The sequence below is a fragment of the Macrobrachium nipponense genome, chromosome 25, assembly GCF_015104395.2.
Source record: "Macrobrachium nipponense isolate FS-2020 chromosome 25, ASM1510439v2, whole genome shotgun sequence".
Classification (NCBI taxonomy): domain Eukaryota; kingdom Metazoa; phylum Arthropoda; class Malacostraca; order Decapoda; family Palaemonidae; genus Macrobrachium; species Macrobrachium nipponense.
The window spans coordinates 35989664-35999634 of record NC_087214.1 but is presented as its reverse complement, the minus strand read 5'-3'; the positions used below and the strand labels follow the sequence as shown (position 1 = coordinate 35999634).

At 42.1% G+C, this 9971-nt stretch overlaps 1 pseudogene; it reads right to left on the bottom strand.

Moving 5' to 3' along the window:
• LOC135199363 (maspardin-like) overlaps positions 1-9971 on the bottom strand; it is a 99023-nt pseudogene that overhangs the window by 47990 nt on the left and 41062 nt on the right.

Here is a 9971-nt window from a genome sequence, read left to right as displayed (position 1 = left end):
TGAAAAACTGAAGGAATTCAATGATGATAGCTTTAGTTCACATATGTAAGCTGGGTAATATACCCTGCCCGTTTTGGCCAAATTGTGTCGATTGATAAGAGTGGGCTGATCCTTTTACATTTCGTGTCCCTTGTAGTGCTCCTCACGTGGTGCACTGTAGGCATTACTTAAGGTTCTTTGCAGCGACCCTTCAGCTCCTAGCTGTAACCGCTTTCGTTCACTTTACTGTAACTCCGTTCATATTCTCTTTCTTCCATCTTTCTCTCCACCCTCTCCTGACAGTTGTTTCAACTTTATTTTTCGTGCCGAATAACCTCATAGGTCGCAGTGCTTGGTCTTTGGCCTAAATTTTAGACTGTACTCCAGCTTGAATTCCTTATTTCAAGTCAAAGAAATTTGATACTCTCCTGGAGAAGTCAAAATCTGGTTTGTCATAAAAGAAAATGTCCAAAGATTTGTCAAATTTTATTATTACACTATAAAGAATTTGTTAACCCAGATATCTGAGCCTAAGAAAGGCTCTTCTCGCGCTCGAAAGATTTGTCCATAACTTCTAGGAAATGAATTTGTCACAAGAATTTCATCAGTGGCACAGACCCCTTGTTTGGACTGAATCGGGGCTCAATATGATCAGTAGGTTTGGGTCAGAGAAACTTTTATTATTTTTTAGTCCAAGAACTGAGAGGAATCAGATATTGTTTTATCAAATCAAGTTGGATCAATTTGTCTCGTGTCCAAAGGACTAGTCTGGTTACCTGATTAAAAATCTTGTATGTTTTCCTGTAGCTTTACAGTGATTGTTGATAACTGAGCCTAAAAACGATTGCAATCCCCCAAGTGAATGCAACAGAAGCAGTTTTTAAATTATCTATTTATCTCCACAAATCTTCAAAACAAATTGCAGCTGGATTTGTACAGGATTTCTTTTCATTTTAGCTTTAAATATTTTACATCCATCCCAAAATTGCTGGTTTAAAGTAGGTGGCCAGATTCTAACAATTTATTTTTGTTAACTAAGCTGTCTCTACGAGTGACTTCGTATCACCTCCTAACGACAATCATGGGATTTACTGTCAGATGGGTAAAGGCTCAATTGGATGCCATTGTACTATGATTTACTTTGAGATTAGAAATTGAGCAGTTTCCTGTGACAGCCTCTTTGGACATCATGTATTGTCAGTTCTTACTCCATAGGAGCATACCACTTTCGGTCCACCTCTAAGTGCATGTTGTAGTCAGTGCAAAAGTTATTGTTTATGTATATTTTCATTCAAAATTTTCACACAGTTTATTTGTGGAGGATCCCTTGGTGTTTAGCCAGGAAGAGCGACCACTATTTAATACAGGCAGTCCCCGGTTATCGGCGGGGGGTTCCGTTCTCTGCAGGGTGCTGATAAGCGGAAACTGCCATCAACCAAAACTCAGCAATTTATGGCGCATGTTGCGCCAAGTTTCAGTTAATGACGCCTCTTTGATTTCAGAGTTGTGGGTTTAATCCTCATCCTAAAACTCAATTCACTGTACATACAGTACTGTATTTTATAGAATAAGTGTGCAGAACATAATAATATGAACTAATGGGTGGCAAAAGGGAGCACTCCGAACATAAATTTTAATTTGCAATTCCATTTTTGTAGCTCTGATTGTTCGTAAGTGGAATTCTTGTATGTAGGGCGGTGTCTGTAGTTACTGTATAAATTCTTTGCTGTTTTATTCATTGGTTATACAGTTTACAATGTAATGAAATTACTACACTCTCATATACTGTACAGAAGTAGATATGTGTAGTGTTGGGTTCCATTTTTGAAGGATGTACTGTACAGGTACTAGGGAGCAATGTGGTTCATTGCTGAAGCACCAAACTGACACAGGAATCAACTCTGAATAGGTACCTGTGTCCCATCAACTTCCCCAATACCATCCGACAGTGTGGAGCTCGCTCTCGACTTTTGACAGAAATAAATTGAATCAGTGTGAGAAACTCAAGTTCATTTATGAAACGTTGTGTATTCTGAGGATGATTTGAAAGTGTAGTGTGCATAGTACTGTATTTATGTTTGAAAGTACAGTACCTACATGTACTGTACTTCAAGTAAGCACAAGAGTGGTCTTCCAGTAACAATTCAAAATCCTAAATCTTGGGGGTGAATCTGTCTTTTGTCGCCTTAGTTTCGCGTCAGTTTAGTTTACAAAGTCTTGATAAACATTTTGTATTGGCAATACAATTAGTCTTGCTCTAAGAAAAAATTAAATAAAGGTGGTTTTGAAGCAGTTACTCAATTAGTCATAAGAATGTAATTCCACTTTTTCTTTTGACACGAAGCTGTGATTTACAATTGTCAGGGAATAGTAGGTGATAAAGTTGTTAAGTGTCAGCAGAAGCGGAGGTGTGCTTTTAATGTTTGTGAAGAGTTTTATGTTACGATGGTGATGTCTTGGGGGTATTACGCCAACAGTTGGTATCTTTATTGTAAATCCTCTACCTTTGTAGAGTTTAGGCTTTGGTTATCCATTTGTAACTTTTCCAGAGGGCAGGCAAACTGCAAATACCCTGTGCCCCATAAGGAATTCCTCCTTAAGATGCCAGTTTACGCACTAACACAAATTTAATTTGTGATTCCATTTGGTTTTACAATATCTGAATGTTTGTAGGTTAATTGTTCATAAATAGGGTGGTGTCTGTACATCACTGAAAGACAAGATTTTATTATTAGTATACATGGTCGTCTTGAAGCATAGTTTGGTCTGGAGAAATGGCACTGTATTGGTTTTTGTGGCTTTTAAAAATTTTTGATGTTGACACCGACAGTGATATTGAGACCACTCACCCAGGTCTTTGGATCCATGGTCGTATCAGTGAATGTACTGAAAGCAAAGATCATAATACTGCTCTTGTCAGTGGAATTGTACCTCTCCCTATCTTTAGATTTTAGGAGAATAAATCGATATATGTGGTATCTGAAGTATGTATTGTATTTTGATCATCTGTACTTATTTTGATATAGCAACTTTGCATACTGTATTGGCAACAACATTGTATCATGAAGATGAAAAATTTTTGTTGTCAGTAGCATTGTTTCGTAATGAGAAACTTGTAGAAGTACTCTACTGTGACATTGTCATTAAATCGGAAGTTTTTTTATAAACAAATAGTTTATCCTTTTTAGCACTTTCACGTAACACTGGTGTTTTCCTTTGAAGGGGAAATGCAGTGAAAACAAGCGATCAGGTCTTCATACAATAATCTAAAGAAAATTAGCAGATTTTACTTATTTTAATCTTGAAATTCAGTCCCATATACTACTGTAAGGTTGTCACGTATACATGCATTGCTTGCCTCTTCTATGCAAAATTGTTGTAGATATCAACTGATTCTCTGAATTACAAGATATAAAGCTTGCTTGATTTTGAGCAACTTCTCTTCAGTGTGCAGACGGACTTTTGGTAGTGGGGTCATTGCGAAGAATATTCATGTGGAAAATATTTGATATTTTATCTTTTGTTTTTACACCAAGGTTCTAGAACAGTGATACTATTTTAAACCACGATTTTTAATTCGTAACATAAACATTGCATTTGTTCATGAAACTTACCTGTCAGATAGATATATATATAGCTGTATTTTTCCGAATCCGACAGAAATTTAAACACTTACGACACACGCAGTGGGAGTCAGGTGGTTAGTACCCATTCCCGCCGCTGGGAGGCGGGTATCAGGAATCATTCCCATTTTCTATTCATAATTTTTCTGTCGCCGGTGCTGAAAACACCTGTTTTCAGTACCTCCGTCTTAGGATTTTGGAAACTTCATTGCCGCTAAGTATCCTAATTGTCTTTTGATTTATTCACTTGGATTTGTGGCTAGGCATACGCTATCTTAAATTGATTTGAATTTGATTCATTTTTGCATAAAATATCTGAATCTAGTTAGGCTAGTTTCAGACGGGGTTGTCTGCAAAGATAGGGTGTGGCTACCGAAAGCTTCGGTAGATTCGCACTTGGTATGTACGAGGGGTATGGGTCTTGCTTCTTTGTTGAGATTTGTCATGTAAGGAGGGTGAGACTTTGTCTATTCCGTAAGGAAGACGTATGATTCGTATGTACGCAATTAATCAGTAAACATGTCTAATTCCGTAAGGAAGACGTATGATTCGTATGTACGCAATTAATCAGTAACAAAAGTCAGGGTAGTGAACCTGCTAACCTTCCTGTAGACTTTATTTTGCATAACCCTGTAGTATGGCCTACGGGCTATGTATATGTCTACGAGAGGTGCTCGCTCTCCTTCATTGCTGTGAAGTGCTGCTTCTGTAATTGTTACTCCTAACCCTGCAGTGTTGCCTTCGGGCCCTAAGCAGTGTCTGTAGAGAAATTGCCCTTTCTCTGATACTCCTTCGATTCGTAACTTGGAATCGAAAGTGCTTGCTTTGGAGAGTAGAAGTGAAGTGCAGAAGTGCAGTGATACCCCTTGTGTAGTGGAGGGTGCGTCAGATCGGCCTCGTTTCGCCTCTAGGCCGGGACCTCTGCTTGACTCCCAGAACGAGGGAGAGAGCATGTCGAAAGCCGAAGGAGGGTTACGAGGAACCCCCACCGATCTGGCGTGCCTTCGGCAGTTTCTGATGAAAATCCCCAGACTGCCTAAGTGCGTGCACGTGCACGAATCCTGAAGGATTGCTTCTCGTCCTCCGAAGCGTCCTCCCCACGCAGGGGTTGGAGCTTTCGGATGGACTCGCGCCCTCTAAATAGAAGCTTTATAGAAGAGGACGCTTCACGTCCTCTCTCTCTCTCGTTATGCGTTTCAGTGAGAAGTAAGAAGGCGAACGTCGCCTGAACTCGTGTCCGTCTTTCCACCGAGAAATACGTAAAAGAAGTCATAGTAGCAGTAAGCTTTTGAGAGCGGACGCCCAAGCCAGGGGCGCGCGGGTGCACGCCAAGCGCGCGCCAGTGGACGCCGAGCGTGGGCGCCAGTGGACGCCGAGCGCGCTCCAATGGACGCCGACGCGCGCCTCCAGTGGACGCCGAGCGCGCTCCAGTGGACGCCGAGCGTGCACCAGCGCACGCCAGGTGTGTCGCCTGGCTGAACGTTTCTGTTGAACTCTTCAAGCTCTTTTTTCAGATTTGGGCTTAAAGAATTTTTACCTCTACCTTCGATGATACCTTCTACCTCACCTGCAAAGAATGTGAAGTAGGCAGTGCTTCGGAGTAAGCTTAAAGTGAACAGACAACTTCTTCTTCGAAACCCAGCAAGACATCGGGTTTCGTGAATTCAAGAGGTCTCTGTCAATTAATATTGCTTTTCGCATAGGTGGATGGAGTTAAGGAAAGCTCAAGGGAAGTTCTCGTTTGCTCTACCGCAAGCTTTGCCATTCTGCCAATAAATTTAAGTTGCCACTACCGCAGTCAAGACTTTGCGATAAGGCAGTTACGGGTTATAAAGGCTCGATGTCCTGCACGTCAGGACTCTCGGCAACGTTCAGTAGGATTCTTGCAAAGGCACTCATCAAAAGTACGCTCTTCAGGAAAGCGCAAGACAGGACTGCCTTTGCCATACTGCCAATAAATTTTAAGCTTTAGCAGGCATTAGTTGTGATACTGGAGAGGAAGCTGGTTGGAGAGTTTCTTCCTCTTCCCAGGATAATTTTGCCAGCTTTTTAGCCCATCTGAAAGGGCGCTTTTCAGATGATAGCATTTTGGTTAGTTCCTAGTCGGGACTACGCTGCCGAATTGAACATCGTCGTTCTACCTGACGTAAGCCAAGTCTCTTAACAGGATTCTTGCCCCTTCCTCGTTTGAGACGGGAATCGGAAAATAAAATGCTCGACTTCCTGGATTACGTTTTGTCAATTCAGTGACTTTCCCCCATTGACAATATCACTATTGTTTTGTCAAGTTAAGTGGGTATCCCCTCATTGACAAAATATCTCTTTGTCCCGTAAATGGGTTAGTTCTCATTGACAAACATCTCATTAACTTGATATTGCGTAAGCGAATAAGCTCTTATCGACAAGATTCGGAAGAGCTCTCATTCGTCATTCGCAGACTCGTACAAGAAATAGACTTGTAGACTACGTCAATGAACGCTTATGTCCATTAACATAAGAAGCTTGAGCTGACTGCTTCGATTCTCCTAAGTTTTGTTCATGAAACTTGCCTGTCAGATATGTATGTAGCTGTATTTCCGAATTCAGCTATATATATGTCTGCCAGGTAAGTATGAACAAACTTTATTGTGATATAATTTCATATTTTGTCTTGCGATATTTTATTTCTGGGTTTGGTCAAGTCATATACGCTTGCTGTAGTTACCTCTTCGGATGGCAACCGAGAGGTCTATGGTCCATTTTAAGGACATTTAATCGTAACTCCCTGCAGTCTTCCAGGAGTTTCCGATTTATCTTTTACCGTTGTATGGTAGTGTTCTGACGACACAAACGCATCTGTATATTTAGCGTTTTCTGTTTCGCTTAAATATACCAGCTTGAGAGTCTCTTTATGCTAAAAATAACGGACTTTTTTCTTCATAGAATAGGGTAGCTGGCAACCCAGGCATAAAGTTAAGAGACGACGATGACGGACGATCGTAAGCTGCTGCTGTCACTGTCCTCTGACTCCTCTCCTCCAGTCCAAACGAGCCAGTACCAACTCGTTCGCTGTCATACGCTGTAGGTTAAGTCTCTCTCTCCTGCGGGATTGACTGACTAACCGTATCTCTGTGCTGGCAGTTACGTCTCTCTCTCTCCTGCGGGATTGACTGACGAACTGTATCTCTGCCCTACAATCACGGACTTTAGCCTAAGATTGAGGGGATTTCTTACATGAATGAATAAACATTGCATTCGTTTGGCCTTAATAAGTTCTACAGAGATATCTTACTCCTTTCGGTGCTCGGTTCACCGGGCCTACGGCTATAGGATCTACGAGTCTACCACAACATTGCACTATTATATGCTCTCTTGCTTAGGCAAAGCGCAGCCTTATTAGGGAAGTAAACATACTGTGTGAGGGAATGGATGAGCTTGCTGGGGACCATTTCCTTCTTAAAGAAGTTTGTTTCCCTGAATAGACTGCAATTCAGACCTCTACAGTTTTTTTCCTACCGGGAAACTGAAATTTTATTAAAGATCTAGGAATGATTCTGAACATCTCTCGGTGCGTTAAGTATCTCTTGAGGTGATAGAAAGAAGGTGCCGGACATCTGGAGAGGTATTCAGATGTCCTGGATCATAATCTGAAAGAAGTGGAAGCAATTCAGTCGTCCCTCCAGTCCTCGAAACGAGTTTTTGGAACCATGGTCCATATCAACTCTGATCTTCCACAGCTCTCTCATATCTTAGGAAGTATCTTCTCTCGGTCCCGGTTCGGGTTTACGAGAAAGAGCCTATTATAACAACAGGCGTAGAATGGAACGATCCTCTAGAGGTTCGTTACAGGATTGCAAAAGTCGGTTCGAATCGTCTCGATCGAAGGCAGCAACTACTGACTTCCGAGTGGAATCTTTCTTTAGAAGTATGTTGAGAGTTGTGGAGACTTTAGGGACGTCCTTTCATTCATCTCTTCGCTAGGTTGAGGACGAAGAGGCTTCTTCTTCTCTGCTCCCTTTTTCTCGATCCAGAGCGGTAACATTACGCCATCCTATGATATTGAACGGGGATGGTGATGTCTGTCTCTTTTTCCCCTTTTTCAATCACTTAGGAAATGTAATAAGATGATTTATATTATCACAGGGAGCGACAATGACGCTAATCGCCCCATGTTGGTCCTTCAAGGACCCTAGATTCACAGAGGTCACGTCCTTCCAAGGCCTTTTCCGGAGAGTCGGTCTCCTTTAACACGAAAGGTACCTATAACCTCTCCGCTCTGAGTCTGACTACGTTCAGACTATCGAGATGTTGACAGCATAAGATTGCAGTCTTCCCTTTCCGTTTGAAGAATGGGATAAGCTGGCAGTCACAACTATTAAAGAATACGCAAATATGTTGTTGACGGCCTTTGGGCTCAGAGATTTGCTTCTGTCAAACAACAAAGCCCTTCACGATCTTTGAGTTCTGTGAAATCTCGAAACTCGCTCACCATCTACTTTTTGTCTCACCTGTTTTCTCGGAGTCAGACACTCGTGCGAGATCAGGAGACATATAGTAGCCCTGAGTTTCTTGTTGACGAAGTCGGTTGCGTTTATACACCCCCGATGATCGTGTAACATGAGACCAGGTTGGACTGTCAGGCATTCGTCCTTCGGGACTGAATCGCCTTTTTGCTCCTCGCTCCTTTCTCCTGGCACCAGAAGCTCGAGTCAGGAGTGGCTCAGGAGTTGATTCGCTAACGACGTTGGGTTGCGTTGATACCCCCACCCCCCAAGGTTTGCTTAGCTTGAATCGCCCAGGCAGTCCAAACACTCATCCTTCAGCGAAGAATAGTGCCTTATGGTCTTCAGGGTACAGCCTTGCTGTCCTTGATTCGTCTGACTGGTCAATTGGTCGGTCACCTGACGTTAGTACAGACGGACTGACTGTGCATGTCCAGATCGAAGCTTTCATTATGGAACTTAGATATAGTCTGAAGTTCTTGATGTCAAAGCATTCGAACATCTCCTACTGTTAACTTCTTGCATGTGATCAGGAAGGCATTTTCTAACCACCCTAGATACGACAAAGAGGGTTAGTGAGATTTTAAAGCTATCGTCACAAGTTTTGGCTTTAGAGAACACAAGGCGGTGTGCTCTCTAAGCTTTTCGTTATGGCCTAAGAATGGAAACCCGTTTTGTCCCTTGGGCCAGGAGCTTGGAAGCAAGGATGGCACAAGTTAGTGGGCAGGAGCCAGAGAGAGTCCTGTGCCCTGTCAGGTCTCTCAAGTTTTATCTATATAAAACTCAAGAAAGTCGAAGTCGTACGGACAATCTGCAGTGTTCCGAAAAGACCAGACTTGCCCATATCGAAGAACACCCTGGCTTTATTGTTAAGGAGGTCTTTCAAAAAAGCTCCTTCTTTGTGTTTGCACAAAGATTTGAAATCTTTTGATTTGAATGCTCACGAGGTGAGGGCGCGGCCTCGGAAGCATTTCAACAGAGCATGGCACTCAGCAACATCCTGAGTACCATGTTTTAGCGAAGCAAACTCTGTGTTCAATTCACACTCCCTGCGAGATGTGAAGATGGCATATGAGATCTGCTGCTCGCTAGGGCCATACGTGTCTGCAGACACAATCTTGGGGGCAAGAAGTACCACTCATCCTATCCTGTAGAAAATGGTTAGGAAGAGCTCTTAATTTAGTAGTTGAGTCGCCGACAACGGTGACTTCTTAACTCTTAAGCCTTAGTTAACACACCTTAACTTTGGCTAGGTGGGTCAGGTGGTGATATATATTTTTATATATATATTTATTTTACTTCTTAGCCCTCATGGTATGGTCTAGTCACGTCGTGGTCTCGCCCCTGTTGACAGATCATCTGGAGTGCACCAGCTATATAGGTTTCTACCTCGCTGGCAACTCTAGTAGCACAAGCAGACTTACGCGGCAGTAACCACGAAGTCAGCCATGCTAACAGGTAAGAATCAAGATATCAATTATCTGCATATATATGTTTCCTAAAATCTTCTATTCTGTCTACTCCCACCACCAAAGGTGGGATTCAGCTATATATATATCTGACAGGTAAGTTTCATGAACAAAATGTTATTGTAATGATACAATTAAGTTTGTTCATACTTACCTGGCAGATATATATAATCAAGTACCCACCCACCTCCCCTCAGGAGACAGTGGAAATAAAAATTATGAATAGAAAATGGGAATGATTCCTGATACCCGCCTCCCAGCGGCGGGAATGGGTACTAACCACCTGACTCCCACTGCGTGTCGTAAGTGTTTAAATTTCTGTCGGATTCGGAAAAATACAGCTATATATATATATCTGCCAGGTAAGTATGAACAAACTTAATTGTATCATTACAATAACATATTTGTAGTCATTGCTC